At 38.9% G+C, this 19,794-nt stretch overlaps 1 long non-coding RNA gene across 4 annotated transcripts in view; it reads left to right on the top strand.

Moving 5' to 3' along the window:
- Window positions 1-13,419: 13,419 nt before the first annotated feature.
- Window positions 13,420-19,794, top strand: part of LOC107324179 — a 45,779-nt gene continuing 39,404 nt past the window's right edge. Inside the window, exons 1-2 of one of the 4 annotated variants that reach the window (XR_004309639.1) lie at window positions 13,420-14,898; window positions 19,461-19,508. This is a non-coding gene — a long non-coding RNA (uncharacterized LOC107324179). The remainder of the gene's footprint in view (window positions 14,899-19,460; window positions 19,509-19,794) is intronic. The other 3 variants (XR_004309637.1, XR_004309638.1, XR_001559425.2) reach the window with 3 other exon arrangements.

Here is a 19,794-nt window from a genome sequence, read left to right on the forward strand (position 1 = left end):
TAACCACAGAGGAAAAGATCTTAGCCTGTTGTAAGCTAAGAAGAAGAAAAGACATCCATTCCCAGCAACTGGGAGCAGCATCAGCAGAAGTCTTGTACAGCTTCCATTCTTGGTGCACAGCAGTCACCTATACAGAGCACGAACAGTTCCTTCTTTGCAGACGCAGGCAGATCAAGGGATATGATATCTTTGATAGATGAAGGTGATGTTTTTTTGATCAATTAATAGGGTAGGTCACAGAGGAAGCTCATGCTTTTATCCATATACTCAGTCAGTGCTGGAGAAGCCTATGAACATGTACACCACCTGAGTGCTCCTGTTTGGAGAAATGGGCATGGCTTACTAACAGGCTGCACGTGATCATTTGTAGGTGGTGAGAGAAAGCAATATGCCACACGGTGGGGGCATATCTCTTCTTCTTTATGCTCTCACATAGAGAATGGAACTTTTAAAGCCCATTGATCCACTTAAAAAGCATTTTGCTGGATACCTCCGCAAATGATTAGTTTCTTTAAGAAGACAGTCAGCCTCTCTTCTCCTCACAGATGCATCAGATCATCATTAGATACAGCTTAGATCACTGTAACAAGTTTTCTAAATTTGAACAAATCTTTGAAACTCTTGGTAAGGTGAAAAATCGCGAAAGAAATGGGAACACAAAAGAGCACTGAGGCACTTTTCTTTCTCATTGTTGTTTTGACTGTTATGTTAAAAATATTTTTATTAAGCTAATTTCTAAAATGAAAAACATTTGTTAGAAAGATTAGTGAAATAATTACACTTTCACAAAACGTTTGAGTTCTGTCAAATGAATGTCTTCTGCCAAAAGACTGCTGGCCAGCAATTGTGTTTCTAAGAAGCCAGAGCAGCCTCATCCAAGCTCTGACATTTGCCAGAAGCTCCTTCACAAACCTGGGGAAGTTGGTACGGGTGCCTTTGCCTTCATTCCCCTCCTCTGTCAACCACAGTTACACTGAAAATTACAGCCCCTATCTTTCTAAGCTCAGGCCAACCCTGTGTAGATTGGCAGGGCAGCTTCCCTGGGCTTCTTGTCTGGCTCAGACCCCAGGAGTCCATGTCTATGTGTGCTTCAATGTGGATATTTCTCATAGGTTTCCATTCCAAACAGGGAGCCTTGGCAGCCTGCAGGGGTGACTCGGGCTGGGCCTCACACCACACTGTGGGCAAGGCAGCGCTCTGTTTCCACTTTAATTGTGTCACCGTTGAGCCAGGGCTCGCGTCTGTTTCCTCTCTCACCCCACAAAAGGAAAATGTGTGCCAAAATGCTTCCTGTTTTTCACTGCCAGCTGAGTCGTATGCTCGGGGTGAAGCTCATTAAGGCAGCGTGTGGCATTAAAAAATGGCAGCCTCCAGTAGTGGAAACAATCATGTTTCAGCATCCTATTGCTCAGTGGACTCGAGTGGAAATTGGTCTGCAGAACGCAATCAGCCCAGAAACAAAAACTGAAAGAGGAAAGGCAGCCACATTTGGTGATCTAAACAAACAAGGAAAGCAGGCGTGAATTTGACATAGACAAGGTAATTGTTCTCTGCTTCAGACACAGTAGAAAAAGAGCCTGAGAGGAACATCTAATGGCATAAAATTGCTTATCGCCTGAGAAGTCTGTCTTCTTTCCTATAGCAAGAAGGGATAGGCCATTTCTGCAACTCTTTTCTGGCTGATAGTGCCAACGTGCATTATAAAAACATTATACTCTTAATTAACCTTCTGAGAAAGAAACAGTTTCTTGACAAAAGCATACATCTGTGTTCTCACTACACTCTTCTATACTTTATTCTCAGCAGTGATGCTTCTTCTCCCACTCTCCTCAGCTGCCTTATCCTATGCCTGCTGAGCTTAAGTGGTTTGAATAATTGCTGGTCATTTTGTCCTGTAAAGGTTTGTTTTTCTCTCAGAGTAGGTTACAGGGCTGTTATGTCTAACTGCAATCTCGTATGTGGAATATGAGACAAAGGAAGGCTGTCTAATGTTTCAATCTCTCACCCTTCTTGGTGGCTGAGACAAGATTTAATAATAATGTTTATGTTTAGAATTTCATAATGCAGATCGGTATCAAGCACGTAATGTAGTAAGTTAAAGAGCTGTTAAGAGACAGTTGGATGGCTCAGGAATTTCAAACCCTCATTACTATGTCATCAGTTCAAAGTCAATTCAGTTTACCAGGGATCCCCGATAGCATCGGTCTATTCTTCTGAATTGAAGCAGGTATACTTGTCCAAACTTGGAATTTCAGTTCCACAGGAAATTCAGAAATTGCAAACTTTTCATTCCCAACTATTCTACAAAACAGCATGTTTGAAAAAATGGTCCTTGATCCTTTCTTTTTTTAAAAAAAAAAATTATTAATTAAGTTCTTATTTTTAACATTTTACTTGGTTTGCAAAGCAGTCAGAAACAGCTGAGATTACAATATGGCAAAAAGTAAAATGACATGCCTATAAAAACAACAATAATAATATATATATGTATGTATGTATGTATATATATATATATGTATATATATATATTTAATTTCCTGAAGAAACATATTCTGGAAAATATTTGTCACAGTTATGGTCAATTAAGGACTTATTCTATTGAAATATTTGTTCTATTCCTGCAAAGTGAAATCAAGATGAAAGGTTATACACATTTATTTCTATATGTATCTATTTATTTCTATGGGAAAATATGTAGAAGCTCTCCCATTAAAGGAAAAGAAAAAAGGTCTAAATTTCATTACAGCAGTCAGTATAAGGGGTGATGCTAGTTTCCATTAAAGCACTTACTTACTCTCTCAGAAACCACTTCTAGAGCAGAGGCTTTGGACAGTCTCCGTGGACCATTTAACTTTCTGGGTGGTGAGGCAGGGATACTAGTCACTGCTAAAGTGATGCAGCAAGGACAGGACTAGGGCTGTCTGACAGGATACAGTTTTTTTCCTTCATTTTCAATATGATTCTTGGCTCAACACAACCTTTTGTATAGACATTCTATTAGAGTAGTCCCTTCTATAACCACTTCTGTGTTTCAAAGACAACATCTGAAAATGTCTGTCTATGGGAAAGTCTGAAAAATAATAAATGTGAAGAGGAACTGCTTTGAATGTAATTCTAGCTTTATTGGTGTACAAATTCTTTAGGGTGAGAAGACCTGGCGACCAGAAGTATTTGGTTTAGGATGCTCTTGTTTGCTGGTGATCTCATGGTCATTTTCCACAGCCAGCAGCTGTGTCCTTACAAATAGGTCAGCAGCAAAAAATAAAAAAAATAAAAATAAAAATAAAAAAAAAAAAGAAGAGTGAAAACAAACAAAGAAAAAGAAAATAACATAGGAGATGTTTATTTAAAGACACCTTCCCGCAGTAAATACAGCATGGTAACTTTCTATTACAGACTGCTTTTTCCTTTAATTTCTTCTTGAAAAGAGTGAGTCCTTAAAAATACGTAGTGATTGTTTGTAGGTATTTTTCTGATGGTTCTTACCAAACAAGTAAGGTATTTCAAGGCTGAAATACAATTAATCTTCTCTCTTCCTATTTCTGCCACCATTACCAGAAACCATAAGCTATCTACAAATCATGGTTTTGGTTTCTCAAAGGAAAGAGTCCAGAGAAGCTGCTTCTTTCCTCGTCTTTTAGAAGTTGTGTTGCATTAATATGTGTTCCTTTCCCAAGGGAGAATTTTTTATGAATTGGGTTCTGGTGGTGAGAATGGATGAGTTAAGTCCAGTTCTCAGTCGGGGAAATTCTCAGAACAGTGTTTGTATTTATTCCCATACTGAAAAAGAAAAAAACTGCAATCCCTTTAACTCTGCTAACACCTGTTGGAATGTAGGTGCTAATCTAATATAAATAATAATAAAAGAAGCAATTTTCTTAAACCACAGAAGTTGAAAATGGAAAATCTTCACTTTTATTCATGAAAAATCTCTCTGCCTTTATCACTTTTTATTGAAGGTTTCCTGAGCTATGTCTCTTTCCTATACAGCTGTGGTTTTCAGCTCGTAGTCCATGAATGCTTTGTGGTCTAAAAAGTATTTCTAGAGTTCATGAAAAGGTAAATAAGAAAAGGAAGTTCATATGAACTCTAGAATGACTTATCCACATGGATGCTTGCAGAAAACAAAACATTTGGAGATCCGTAAAGAGAAATATTACACTTGCAAGTGTAATATTGCTCTACTTCTTAGTGAAGTAGAGCAATTTTGCACACTGATATCTGAAAAAGGTATGTGCAGACTAAAAGACTTTTCCATAAGGTACTTAACAATGCATTGAGTTGATATAGGATTGTTTCATTAGACATTTTAAAACACGCAATTAAGCTGATAAACTGATATTCACTTCAAACAGAGTTTCCAGCAAAGCTGAGCAAGTCAGGATTCCACACAAAAGCACATGTACGCTTCCATGGAATGAGAACGTTTTTTTTCCCTGCTTTTTAAAGTATTCAATTCCAGCCATCAGACTGTATTTCTCCTTTTATATTTTCCTGAGCCACAGTATTGACATATTTCTCCAGCTAAAATATCTGACATCTCAATTACCCAAATGCCCCGAACGCCTGGGAAATCTGATGGATTTTTATCATCTCCTGTATCCTGGATTGGAAATATGCCTTGTTGGTTTTTTTTTCCCTGTTACCAGTCCTTATTAGGATCAAGGCACCAGATGACAAGTGTGCTTCTGAATGTAAAGTGCCAAATACTGTGGACAACTTCATCCCATTGATGAAAGGGCCTTTGGTGTAATTATTACCATTACTGTGAAACAGAAAATCTCTTTCATGTAAGGTTGCAGTTTCACTGTGTTAAAAAGACTGTTCATGGATTATATCATCTGAGGGCCTGAACTCCTTGTGCTGATGGTCATGTAGTTTACTTATTCACATGGATTCAAGATCTTATTCACTTTCAAGGCAAGTCATGATACAAATAAGGAGGAATGACTCCTTTTTCTAGTGGCTTTAACCAAGAGAGACAATCAGAAGAAATTATTGTCTGTATTGACTGTATCACATCAGAGGTAAAATTGGAGGTGTGGTAATAAATTCTCTGTGTTAAGCAACTGTATTTCCGATAATACAGTTCATTTGACCGAGTGAGATCACTTAGAAAATGACTATTTTTCTTCTTTGGAAAAGTCAGCAGTCACTTAGTGTTACTGAACCCTGACTGAGTTCACTCACAGCAGGAAGTAGCTCTCAGAGGAGGGATTATGATGAGGTGGGAGATAATTCCCTTTCACTAATTTCTGCTTGTTGCTAAATGAAGAGAGGTAAAGCATAGGGGAAACACTTGCATCTGCATTGCAGAATGCTGCCATTTCAGGTCAGTATAGCAGCATGTCAGCATTTGTTTTTCATGGGAAATCCCAATGTTAACTTAAAATTTTCATAAGTTTTTGGGAAGAAACTTTCAAATTTTCATGTTGATAAACAGTTTGATGGACAGAGATGCTAAGAGGCATAAATATTTGACTCAGTGAGAGTTACGTGCATTAACCATCTTTGGAAATCAAATTACATGTGCCTCGTTATAGTACAAAAACATGCACAATATACCCGACACACAAATAGCCCTGTTGATATCAGTGGAGCAGCCTCCTTGTATAAAATAAAATATATAAATTTTTACAAGATTTAAACAGCTATTTTGTAATTTCCATTTATTGATCACAACTAGAAATCAGTCAGTTTTAGGATATTATCCTTATTCCTTGTAATAGATGAAACTAAGGAAGTCATATCGAAGTTACTCTTTATACTGGAGAAATGGATGAGTAGTCTAAGGGTGAAGTAGAATAGTTACAGCATGCGTTATCTTAGAAGCAACTGAATGTAATTTCTGCACTGTATAATCATTCCACTTGTTTGGTGTTTGCAGATGCCCACAGTCGAAGCAGTCTGAATCAGTTAGACATGGGAGTATCAACTGAAAATTTGTATTTTCAAAAGAACTGGAATGGAGACCACCATGAAGATAGAAAGCATGTGGAAAACACATATTCCATGTGAAAATTATTTGTTTTGCTGAGTGAGAACTTGTCTGTGGTGGGAAGAGGAAAGGTATATTTAAAGGAAATCAACTGAAAGGTAGAGTGAAGTTTTGAGTTCCCTACAGACAGGTCTTTTCATCCTTGAGGACCTCTTTAAGTGTCAATTATAGAAAAGAGCTTTGCAGTGCATGTTTCAGGACCTGTGCAATAGAAAGTGTTTATTACAACTTGTTTTGTGAAATGCTCCCTGGATAAAATTTGGAAGTTAACTCTGCAATAGAAAGGTAAAAGCTTCCATTATGTTTGGAGGATTTCATGAAAAAAATGGATCTCCCACTGACAGTTTCAAAGATGAATTTTAAACAATATCACATTTTTGTTTGTTTATATTAAAGCTCTTGTCTAAACTTGACGATTCAGGGTTATTTTGCCCTGGAGTAGTTTTCTTGGCACCATTCATAATCTTTTACATTCCAAACTAGATTTTGGAGGAGAGTCAGCATATTACTTCATACAAAAGTTATTATTCCATATGAATAATAGCCTTTTTTTTTTTTTTTTTTTTTTTTTTGCCTCAGTCTTCACTGGCAACTGCTCTTCACACACCCCTCAAGCAGATGGGTCAGAAGGTGGGGACTGGAGGAGCAATGTCCCTCCCACTGTAAGTGAAGATCAGGTTCACAACCACCTGAGGAACCTGAACATCCATAAGTCTATGAGCTCTGATGAGATGCATTCCAGAGTCCTGAGGGAATTGGCTGATGTAGTCGCCAAGTCATTCTTGATGATATTTGAAAAGTCATGGCAGTCAGGTGAAGTTTCAGGGTGACTGGAAAACAGGCAATACAGCACTCATTTTTAAGAAGGGTATAAAGAAAGGATGACGCAGGGAGCTACCAAACTGTTTACCTTATCTTAGTGCCAGAGGCATATCCCCCTGGAAACTATTCTGAGGCCCATGTAGGAGAGAGAGGTGATATGGAATAATCAGCATGGCTTTACCAAGGGCAAGTTCTGCCAGAACAACCTCATCTCATTTTATGATGGTGTAACTGCATCAGGAGACAAGGAAAGAGCCTCCTGATGTCATTTATCTGGACTTTAGTAAGGCCTCTGACACAGTCCTCCACAAATCCTTCTCTCTAAATTGGAAAGACATGGATTTGGTGGGTGAACCGTTCAATGAATGATTATGAGATCATAACCAGATAGTGGTGGTCAATGGGTAAGTGTCTTCGTAGAGATCAGTGACAAGTGATGTCTCTCAGGAGGCACTTCTGGTACCAGTACTCTTTAATGTCTTCATCAGTTATACTTACAGTGGGATTGAGCACACCCACAGAAAGTTTGCAGATGACACCAAGCTGTGTGGTGCAGTTGACATGCCTGAGGGACAGGATGCCATCCAGAGAGATCTGAACAGGTTCCAGCAGTGAGCCCAGGTGAAGCTCACAAAGTTCAACAAATTCAAGTGTAGCGTCTTGCACCTGGGTCATGGCAAAACCCCACTATCAGTACAAGCTGGGGGATGAAAAGATAGAGCACAGCCCTGCCAAAAGGCACTTGGGGATACTGGTGGATGGCAAGCTGGACATGAGCCAGCAATGTGCCCTTGCAGCCCAGAAAGCCAACCTTATCCTGGGCTGCACCAAAAGAAGTGTGGTCAGTAGAGTGACAGAAGCGATCCTGACCTTCTACTCTGTACTACTGAGACCTCACTTGGAGTACTGTGTCCAGATTTGGAGACCTCAGTACAGGAGAGACACAGACCTATTGCAGCAGGAGGGCCACAAAAGTGATCTGAGGGATGGAACATCTCCCCGACAAGGACAGGCTGAGAGAGCTAGGGCTGTTTTAGACCGGAGAAGAGAAGGCTCCAGGGAGACCAAAGAGCTGTCTTTCAAAATCTAAAGGGATGACATAAGAAGGAAGGGGACAGACTTTTTAGCAGCATCTGCTGTGACAGGACAAGGGGAAAAAGGGTTTCAAATTAAAAGAGGGGAGATTTAGATTGTATATAAGGAAGAAGTTTTTTGTAGTAAGGTTGGTGAGGCACTGGCGCGGGTTGCCCAGAGAGGTGGTGGATGCCCCATCTGTGAGGGAAACTGTTGATCACGGCCTGAACCTCTGATTAACCATTTGAGGCAAGTGATGAGTCAGCTGCGGGAGCACAGGTGAAGGTAATTCAGCTGTGCTTCCGGAAGGGGTGGAGCCTGGCTCCACCTCTCCTAGATCCCATTTAAGGGCTGACCACCACTAAGGTAGCATCTTTTTCTGGAGATTGCTCCTTTGTGGAGTTCTTGTGGTGAGCCTCAACATCAGTGAGCACCCATCTTGACTGAAGGCCTCAGAGTTGGTGAGTCTTTTCCTTCGATACCCACTGGCTATCTATTTCTAACTATGCATAACTGGACTCCTTTAAAACATGGGAGGCTATTGTATAGAATGTACAGCACTCAAATCTAAAATACTGAAAAGAGCATTGTGTTGCTTGTTATGGAGGCACATGCAGTTGTAGTAACTTGGAGGAAAACTGTCGTATGTTATGTTCTGCACTGCATTTCTGACATTAAGAAAATGTGATTATTTCTAATGGCATACTATAAAAACAGTTGTCATTTCAGGACTTGCCAGAACTCTCACAAGAGTTTCAGATGTCTTGGGAATAACACTTCTATGAGAATTGAGGAATTCATTTATGAGAGCCTGAGATTCATACCAGAAGTATTTGTGCATGACCTCAGAAGTCAGTGAGCTTACTTGTGAGATGATGGGTAGAATGGGCACCTCAATATTGATTTCAGCTATTTTTGAGCAGTACCAGAAGTTTTCACAACTCTTGTCTGATTAATTTTTCTAATTTGTTCATTCTGACTTGATTATTCTGTTGAAAGTTTGGAGCCTTAACAACTTCTAACTATTATGGAGGACGTAAGAATAGGAATTTGCACTTTGTGAACACTGAACATTTGTACAAACACTAAGGCCATATCAAGTTTCTTCATGAACAGGCATGTTTTGAAGGAGAGTAAAAGAGAGACATTTCATTGAAGAATTTCCAAATAAAATACTTCTCCCTTTATACCACTTGAATTGAATGTTCGGCATACAGTTTTAATCCCAGAAAGAACTATTTTTGAACATCTTGTCTGACAAAAGCCATTGATTTTTATCATCTGGCTTCTACGTTGAGCCTCTGACTTATGTTAGTAGGGTGTGCAGGTTCAGTTTCAAGGCTTTGCCTAAGAAAGAATCCAGTGCAGCCTTAAGTAATTGGTTAGATATCCTTACTGCTAGGAATGCATACCATGCCTCCTGCATGTAGTTATCATAGTTACCAGATCTTGGATCTTGCTCTATGCTTTCCCATTAGTTTAAAAAACCTTCTGCCATCTGCAGTGTTTACAGACCACCTTCAGAATGCTTTTTTTCCTTTGTGGGTATAAAATGTACAGACTGAAGTTCAGCAGCCATAAAATGCCCCTTTACATTTAAAAACTGTAAAAATAGTAGTGCGGAGTTTCATGTTTATGGCCAGTGGTTTCTGTAGAAAGAGACTTGGTTTCCCAGTTAAAATTCATTGTGACTGCCTGTCAGCCCTTTCAATTTTATCATCGCCTCCTAAGGAAGTTGAGACTTTTTGCATCCTGTCCATCACCACAAGCCATAAAGATTAAATTAGAACAGGGGCTGACATCTGGTCTTGACGTCCATGGTCTACTTCCCTCTCCCATAGAGGAAAGGGATCACATGCCTGGTGAGATCACACTGTCTCATGTCCTGTGATGTGACTCGGAAGTTGCTCAGCTCTCTTCTGTCCCTCCTCAACCCCTGCCAGCAGGAGTTGTGCCCACTCCACCACCTCCTCTGGATCATACCATGCCCTCAGGTACTACATGTGATGGCAGTGCCTTCAATGCCCTTCATTGGGCCGGCAGCAAACGTGACCCTGTGAAGCCCAGCTGATGGTCCACTTAATGAGTCACAAGACTGAGCAGAGCCCTGAGCTCATTCCTTCAGCTATGCTGGCTCTCCTCTGAAGATGTAAGTGAAGCAGTGCATTGCTCTCCAACAAATCAAAGGTCCCTGACTCCCCAAAAGTGGCATTCTTGCTTAGTAAGAGGGTGTTACTCGCTACTTTTTCATAGTAAAGCCTCCCCCTACTTTTTTCTATTTCCTGTTGTAGTTGGTGAGAACAAGTAGAAAGAAAATCCCAAGCTTCAAAATAGGAGTTACTAAAATAATGGATTAGATTTGTGATTATAGGGAGGAAACCCTTGGTAAAAAGGAAAGAAAGCAGAAGATATTTGAGAAAAAAGTATGGAGAGTTTCTTTTTCTCTTTATTATTCCTTCTTCCCTTTGCCCTTTCCAATTTATATCTTTCCTTTTGTCGTTGGTACCAATCCAGCAGCTATATGAAGCAAGTAATTAGTGCTATGTATAGAAATAGTGTTATTAACTTAAGTGACCACAGTGAAGATCAGATTTCTGTTCTTCTTTTTTTCTGTAATGTACATGTAGAATCATATTCCCCATGATGGCATATTTCTTTTGCAATTTGTTAATTGCCTCTTTTTATTTTCAAAAGAATTTGTACTCTGGGAGCTGCAAAAGGGCATAAGGTTCCAACAGCATTTAGAAGCACAGACAGATCTGCAACAGCAAATAAAGAATGGTCCCCAAGTGCTTTCTGAGCCTAGAACACAAGCTATGAATGTATCTTTTACCAAGTTAGCTTTGTTCTAAATACATCCATACTGTCAAAGAGGTAAACCTCAGTCTGCACCCTGAGCTGAGGTGAAGGCTTTTCTATGTGAGAGATCGTCATGCTGGACTCACAGATGTATATTTCCAGTGGCTTTCTAGCAGCTGGAGAGCTGGATGCTTAACTCTGTAGGAAACACTGTGGAATTCCCCTGTTGCAGGGTAACAGGTGTTACACCACTCCAGATGATTGCTAAAATAACAAACTGGCAAATAGAAAATAATAAACAATAACACTCTTAACTTCTTCCTAAAGCAGTGGAATATCAGGCTGCAGTACTTTATATTGGAAATTGTCACTGTTTTTCTTCTGTCTGGTGTTCTTAGAACATGGAAAAGAGATTTCCAAGCATGTTTCATAAGCTGTGTCCTTTCCATTACCATTAATGATGTTTAATTCCTAAGATATATGTTTGCTTAAATATTTATTATAAATAAGACTGCATTATGGAGTTTTAGTCCATTTTAAAATGCAGATCATATCTAGAAAAGAGATTTAATACGGATCTTATGCAATATTAATCAATTAAAACAAGTTTCACTGATTCAGAGTTGTATAATAATTTATAAATAATTTATAAATTAAAAAAATAACACTGGAGGATAAGTTTCATTTAAACTACTTTATTTTTTAATTCAGTTATATCTAATATCTTGGTGGTTAAATTAAAGCCCTGTTACATAATATACATCTGAATGCATGAGCTAACATTTAATTTTATCTTCTTTAGAATACAGTTTATAGGTTTTCTAAAAACTAATAGAAACACTGTATTATCAGGATTTACTATAATTTTAATTAAATTAACAGTGTGTAAGAGATGCGGGTATGGTATTCCTTGCATGGAGATCAAGAATGATGTGGATTCCTTAACGAGACCAAAGGGAGTGACCTTCAGTACAGCAGTACCTTGTAAGACCTCTCCTTGTTCTAATCAGTATAATGTCACCTCCAGAGCTTATGTACGCTATTTGCTGAAGGCCCTGGATATTGGTTGCAATGGATATCTGTTGCAAGTCGTCTTCTTGTCCAGAACTAGCCCTGCCTAGACTGTGAGGTCAAACACAACTCTGCTGTCAGGCTGCTTTGGTTTTTTTTCTTTCTTCTGCTGATGTCTGAAAAGGCTGGTTGATCCATACAGACTAAACTGAAAGAAAACCTTCATAGTGCTTACCATATTTGCCTTCCTATGCATATTTATGGAAAAGCTTTATTGTGTTGTGTTGTCTTAAGTCTTTTTTTTTTTTTTCCCCAGAAATAAAGCACTAGGAAGCTGCTATTGGTACACTGTATTCATAGGATATTTGAATCTCAGTTGAGCCTTCAGAAGATCAAGGTGTCTTGACTCTTGTGAGAGTAGGGGGGCTTTGCAGAGAGATCTTGATAAGTTAGAGGGCTGGGTCATCACCAGCCAAGTGAAGGCTAACAGAACAAGTCTGAATTATGCACCTGAGGGGAGGCCTGATGGTGGCTGCAGCTCCTCATAGGTATCGGAGAAGCAGTGCTATGTGACAGTGACAGGGCCCGAGGGAACGGCATGGAGCTGTGCCAGGGTAGGGGCAGCTGGGGGTCAGGGAAAGGGGCTGCACCACAGGGCGGTGGGCATGGAACGGGATGCACAGGGCTGTGGGCATGGCCCTCAGTGCATGGAAGGGTGCTTTGGAAGATTAATTTACTTCTCTAAACAGATAACAAACAAAAAAGGACTGAACAAACAACTTGTGGTGAGATATTTAATTCTGTAGACTTCATGTTTCCTCCTGCAAAATGTCCACGAGCATCTCATACATTATTTAATGCAACTCTTCAGTATTTCTCAGTGGGACTGTAGATTTCTGTGTGAAAGAGAAAGATCGTTATACCTTCCCTACAAATTGCTTGGAAAGTTCCTTGTAAACAGTTGGATCTTGAGAAACACTGACTGTGATGGGCCGTATCAGTGTCATGGCGTTATTTCTGGATTTGACAGGTACATATTTCACCATCAGGTGCAATCTATTTGGGCTCCGACTCTGCCATGCAAAGCCAGCAGACATACAGTCAGAAAATTCAAAAACCTGAATAAAACAAATCTCCCCTTGCTGGTCCAGTCAGGCCTTAACTGAGACATCATTCGGTGTTTACTCATGAGGCCTGTGGAGAAACCATTGAACAAATGTCAGACTGCTGAAACGTGTCTCTTGTAAATGTGTCTCTTGTGTGTCCCACCACAGATCTGAAAGTGCGCTGCCAAGAAGCTGCCTTGGTAAGGATGAGCAGGTGGCAGGTTCATATTTCACCTCTCCTCTCATTCTTTAGGTATACGTGTGCTCCCTGTGGCTTCACAGCCGTCAACAAGGAGTGAAACCTCAGGTGGGTGGTATGGGTCCACCTGCAGCCATCACTTGGCCCTGCAAGGGGCTGCTCCTCCCTAACAAGAATGAGAACCAGGTGTCTGCCAGGCACAGCAGCACCTGAGATTTAAGAGCATTAAATATTGTGGTGTTTTTCGTTGTTGTTTATTTTACTAAAAATCCTCAGTGAAATTAGAAGCTACTTTTTCTGATTGATTGTTTGTTTGTTTTCAAGTACCTGAGACTGAAATGCAGCTAACAGTCATTCTTGGTATGGCTTGTATTATGAAACAACAAATTATTTTAATTGCTCTAGCAATTCCCTTCCCATTGCTGTAAACAAAACGATTTCAAGCAGCAAAAGCAGCAGCTGTCTGACTCACGTTGTACTCGATAGAAGAGCTCCTCTCTCTGCTCAGGTCTGGTGCAAAGGCTGTCTGCAGCCAGCTAAGGGATGCTGCTGAGGAAGGGACCAACCTCCTGGTCCTCTGCTTTACTCTTTCCTCACCTGGCTCTCGTTATTCAGACTCACCTTCATTCCCTCACAAGGGTGTGTATTTGTGAATTGTTTCAATGGTTTGTATTTGGAAACAGTTTTAGGAATGGGAAAAGCAAGAGAGCTGTGCTGGAAAAACTCAGAAACCCCTGCTCTGTCAGAATTACTTATAGAATAAAATACTTCTCTGAGGTTTGGAGATTTTTTTTTCCTTAAGCAAGTTCAAGAGAAAGCAGGCTGTATCCAAACGAGTTGGAACAAAATATAGTTTCATGGGAAAATCCTGTGGATTTGCTCTTCAGATGTGCTGATCTATAGATTGATGCACTCTAGGCATAACAAAACCATTATGAAAACACAGCCCTGCAGAACTGGCAAAGCTTCCTCGGTTACTGTCGACTTGGAGCTAACAACTTGGAAATTATTGATGTAAATGCTTTATTATCGATTGCACAATTAAGGCATGAGTGGAGGAAGGAACCTGCAGCCAGCTATGGTGTTCAGCTTCATGTTTTATGACTCAGAGACACGTTATTTAACTCTGTGTTGCTGCTGGATGAAACTGAAGAGTGTTTTTAGACATTCATTTCACAAAGATTTTGTCCCTTAGCAGTAAAATGCTTTGGATGAATATCCAGTCATAAGCCAGTAGGCACAATTACATGGGGACTGCAGTGATGCTTTCATCTTCTGAATGTTTACTCATAATGCTGTAGTTAACTAAATATCTCTTTCTCCATGAGCCAAAGAAGTCTGTATTATTGATAAACATGTTCTTTTGCTGAGCCTTTGAAAGCTCCTCTATGTAATCAGTGTTCAGGTAAAAATGCAAGAGATAAAGAAGGATTTTTCCAAACACTTCAGGGTTCAGAGATGATAACACCAAGACTGTTCTTCCATTTGTTATAATTTCTGTATGCTAAACGTTGACCAGTATACAGCTTAAATCATGTGAAAACAATCAGGCGTTATTTAAAAGATGCAGTAAGGTTTCTACAGGGCTGGAGGAGTATATGTTTCTCTTTATACATCTCCCTTATTGTGAGTGGAATTGCAGGTCTGTAGTGGCGACCATGGTCAGAATTTGGGCACAAATCCAAAAGTCCTTTGTGTCAACTGGTACAGACAGTTTTTAGTTATATAAACAAACAGACACTTTGGAATCAATTGGTATAGTGAATGACATTGCAAAACTAAGGTACTTCTCAAATAGGTGTAGTGAGGTGATTCTGATGACAGCAAAACTACAATCTTCCTTGATGCAAAGGAAAATAATACAGAGAGCATTTGGGAAAGAATGAAAGGTAGGTTCAATGTTGTTTTCTACTAAATTAAGATATGAGAGTGAATGTAATGTTTTCTTTTCTGTGCCAAATTTTATTGACAATGCTAAGTAAGCAGGAACTGTGCAAATTAAAAACTCTTTTAAAGGTATCTCAATTAATTTGCAGTACTTACCGCTGCTGATTGTAGCAGCTGTTTCAGTTTGGACCTAATACTGATTTACTGCATTTGTTCAGCTGAGATAAAGCAGAAGAGACATTGTTTGTAATAACTCCTTCCATTAAACTCATAGCCTGTACTGTGTATCACAGATGAGCGTCCAGTAGTCTACATAGTTCAGATTACTGAACGATTCAGACACCAGTCTGGGCTTTGTCCCATAATCAATAATCATCCATCCTTCATTTTTATTGCCATCTAAGCATAACTACTAAATAGATCTGGTGAGAGATGTTTACCACTGCCACCACTAAAACATCTTTGTTCAACATCCTGCCCACGATACAGCAACCCTCTTTTTTTCTTTCAAAACACTTTCAAAGAGATTTGCTATATTGACAAAGTAGATTTACCTTTGAAAGCCAGAAAACTGTGTTGGGAAACCTCATGCAGCTAGTTTAGAGAACATCTTTTTACTTATTTTCGATTGCATATACATTGCAGTCAAAAAGCTGAACTGCAGATCTGAGTACATACAGACTCTGTAGGCTGTGATCTGAATTTGAATTTGTATCAGAATGTGAGTTTTGCAGATCATTTTGTTTCCATATGAAATAGCTCTGAAGCTAAGAATACTCACATTTTAAACGCTCCAAATTACATGGGATAAGCCCATCAATACGAAAAACTAGAATTTACAAACTCTTACACAGAGAACTGAAGAGTCTCTTGTTATTGGCATAGTAGGTACTTGGGTTAATTACTCTATCATTATTACATTTGTTTTAAATTATTAGCTTTTACTTTCTGTTTTTCATTTGTTTGCCTACCTGTGCTGGTTCAAATTAAGTAATTGTTTGTGTCGTTTGCATGGAATTGTCTTCATTCATGTTGTCTCATACTTTTAAAACAGGAAAATTATGAGTAAAACACTTTTGGCTTTGATTTTTCCAATACATCATCATTGGAACTAAAACTGTAAAACTTTAAGGGTTCTGGGAATGCCTATAAGATGCTTTGCACTTTTGAATACTTGTAGTAAATAACATGATCCTGTGATTTCTATGATTAGCCTTAATGAAAATTAAATGAAAATATCGTTTCTAGATATACCACTCATTCATGAAAGTGATTTGGTAGTCTTACTAATTTGAAGTTAGAGGCCAATAGCAGGAAACAACCATTCAGAGCTGCTTTTTTGTATATCTGAGGTTTTAATCATGAGTTCATAGGTTGGGGATTATGAATGAATATCTTCCAGGCTTTAATGTGAGTAGACTTTCTCCTGCTGAATTCTGCTCAGGTTTCTGAACAGCATTTGCTCCTTGAAAGTGAACCCTTATAAAAGCACAGTCTCTACTACATATGAATATGGTTGAGGGCAAAACTTGACCCAGAATGCTATTTTTGTTCAAAACCAAAACCCAGAGGAACAGATTTTCTAAGTTTCTGTAAAAAATGAGCAGTACTGAAAAACTTGGGTTACTTGTGAGTTTGACAAATTCACAGTGTATGTCCATAGATTTGAGCCCAGGCATTCTAAGGGAATCTTGATTAAGGTGATCATCTTCTAAGGAAATACTCCCAGTAGTATCTCCAGAATGAAAATTCATCTTATTTATCAGATTTTCCAGCAGATATTCATCTTCATCTGCAGATCAAGAAGTAAAGTTATTTTCTTAGCCTGCAATTTAGACAAATACTACATAGAGGCAAGGGCTGAAAGACTTGTGTTTTGATTGTACTGGAGTCTGTTACCTTGAGTCTGTTCTCAACAGGCTTGGATTGCCCTAGGGAAAGAGGAATTCAATTTAACTTAGTTTGTTAGGATTAACTCTGCCTGATATCATGCAGACTGGGCAACACAGATTACTATTTCTTATTTGTTTTCTGAATGTGAGCTGAATTTCCATTTGAACTGCTGAGTTTGAAACCAAATTCTTGGTGGATTTTTTCTTTTTTCTTTTTTCAATAACATCATGAAATTAAAATCTCAAATCTTGTGTTTTGACCACATGTATTAAGCACTTAGCTTTCAGATAGTTGTGCATGCCAGAGCACTTACGCATCTCACATATGATGGGAAAAACACCAGCTCTTGAGCAACCAAAGCCTGTACCAGTCAGGTGTCTCCTCCTTTCAAGTTTAGTGTTTCATGTTTCTATGTAAAGAACAACATTCTTCCTGGAATGCTCCCCCCCCTAAGGGACAATAGCAAGGAGAAATCTGGGAAATTCATGCATGAGACACTGGAATGTATTTAATTCATTTATCTTGAGCACAGTGCTAGGATACACTCAAGTGTTCGATGACTTTGAGATGCGTTCCAGCTTGCCAGTGGTTTTGCCATTGCAAAACCTTGAAAAGACGAAGAGCTTTTTTACTGTTACTGCTGTTCTGATTTTGTTTTTCAGGTTTCGTGTTTTTCATTTGATCAGGGAAAACAAGTATTAGTCTTATTCTCAATAGTCTTATATTCCCCTACACTATGTCAGCATGAAGCCATTAATTGATGTTGGCATTACAAAAAGAGCCGTTTTCCTTTCCTGTGCTTGGATCACCTGTGGATTATAGCCCTGCAGCTGCACTGTGCCCCTAAAAGTCCATAAGCTGCACTTAATGTTTCCACATGTATGGAGTTTGGTTGTAGGAACATTAAACGTAAATGCATTAAAAATAAGGTTACAATAGCATGGTCTGTCACTCTTTTCTGTAAGTTTAGTATATAACAATATTCTCATTCTGTTTTCCTAGCACTATTTCTATAACAGGAGTTACTGCATTTTGAGAATAAAATCTGTTTTACAAACTTCATTTCTCATGAATAATGCTGTAAAACAAGTATTATTTTAGTCTGACTTGACCTTAAGCATATTGAAATTGTTGTAAAATCCCGTTCAAGCTTTCTCTTCTGTACTTCAGTCCATTCAAAAAACAGGGTGTCAAACTTCCAAGTACTGACAGAAGTGCTTGTTAACTTCATAGAAAACATCCAAAAAGCTCATGGAATTTTTGCCTTGGGGAAGCATTTGTTTTTCTTGTTTGATCAATTAAACACTGCTTTTCAGAGTGTATTGTAACATCAGGGATGAGAATAACCAGAAACACCAAGAGGCTGCAAAAAGTTTGGGTCAATCTCTGTGCTCAAGTTATATGTTTGGAGATCTCAAGCAGTGATGGGGGCACAAACTGAGGGGTCTTATGCGTAATTTTCCTTGAAATTACTCATACTGAAGTGTTTCAAGGAGATAAAAAACAGCTTTTTTTCTGATGCTGTTGGTGTTCGAATGGCAAGGAGCAAAAAAAAGAAAAAACAACCAAAAAAAACCCCTGTGATTTTAATATAAGGGAAGGAAATTTTAAATAGAAATGCTACCAATAAGTTATCATGATGCCACAGAAAGCATTAGGAAAGCTTTTCAGCAGAGAAGGATGGATGGGAAGAGCACACAAAGTCATGAACTGAATGAACACTTAATTAGAGTGATCTGAATCAACACAAATTGATGATTTTGACAACACAATTTCAACAACATTCTGTGAAATATTTAATGAAGCTTACTGTTATATAATATATAATACTACAATGTATATAACATACAAGTATTACAAATCAGATGAATTGTGTTCACTTTGTTTATATTTTAGATTTATCTTCATATGTTTTTTCACAATAGCACATAAATGTTAAAAAGATGTGAAGTTGCAGAAAAGCATTTTTGTAAGCCTGAAGTAAACTGCTGATTTCCATGTATTTCAGTCTCAGAATCAATGATTACAGATCTTGAAACCTTAGAGTTTCCCATGAGGTGTATCTCAGGTGAGAAATCATCTTTATTTTGGAAAGCGTTTAAGAACATACTTAATTTCTTGTCCTGGAGAGGGAGAGTTTGAGCAGGTATTCAGTGCTGTGCTTGCTCATGTGAAGGCTCAAACAGGAGCGTAAAAGTTGTTGAGAAGTAAGCTCAGATCTTAAAAAAACTAGGACAAATCCTTTTTATGTTACACAGAATCACAGGGGTTGAAAGGAACCTCAACAGATCATTGAATCCAACCCTCTGCTGAAGCAGGTTCCCTACAATAGGTCATACAGGTAGGCATCCAGACAAGTCTTGAATATCTCCATAGAAGGAGACTCTACAACAGTAACTATCTATCTGTGAGCATCCTCTATTGCCTTTATACCCACATTTTTGTTCTGGTTATGTTAAGGATGGTACTGGAGCTGAAGGTGGCTAGAAGAAACACCACATGTATTTTCACTTCCCTTCTCCATTGGGTTGGAGGGCATATATAGAAACCCAGCCCTGCACTCCCTAGCAGCCTTGTGGCACGTGATAAGTAAGTAGGACATGTCAACTGCAACTCTTTTGCCAAGTCTTTGTTAGGATAACAGCAGATTTGATTCTTGTTCTTTCTCCAGGTTGCTGTGGGAGTGTAACTGATGCGCCTCATTAGAGTTTGAGATTGTGTGAGTAATCCTATTGTTTCTATCTTTCTGTGTTAAGTGTGTATAATCACACTGCTTCCTCATGCTGGTATGACTAACCTCATTTTATGACGGGCTTTTTCCATACTCCCTATTTGTTACTCTTTAACTTGTTATTTTAGTTCCATAACTTTGGATTGATTCTGGGGAGAGATGGGGCTGGGAGGTAGGAAGAAGGAGGGGTGCACAGGCAGAATAAAAGCTTTTCGTTCCCTCACTTGTAACTCTTGCTGTTCAATTTGACTGTGGGTTAGAGATCAGATGATTA

The sequence above is a fragment of the Coturnix japonica genome, chromosome 1 (genome assembly GCF_001577835.2).
Source record: "Coturnix japonica isolate 7356 chromosome 1, Coturnix japonica 2.1, whole genome shotgun sequence".
NCBI classification, from domain to species: Eukaryota; Metazoa; Chordata; class Aves; order Galliformes; family Phasianidae; genus Coturnix; species Coturnix japonica.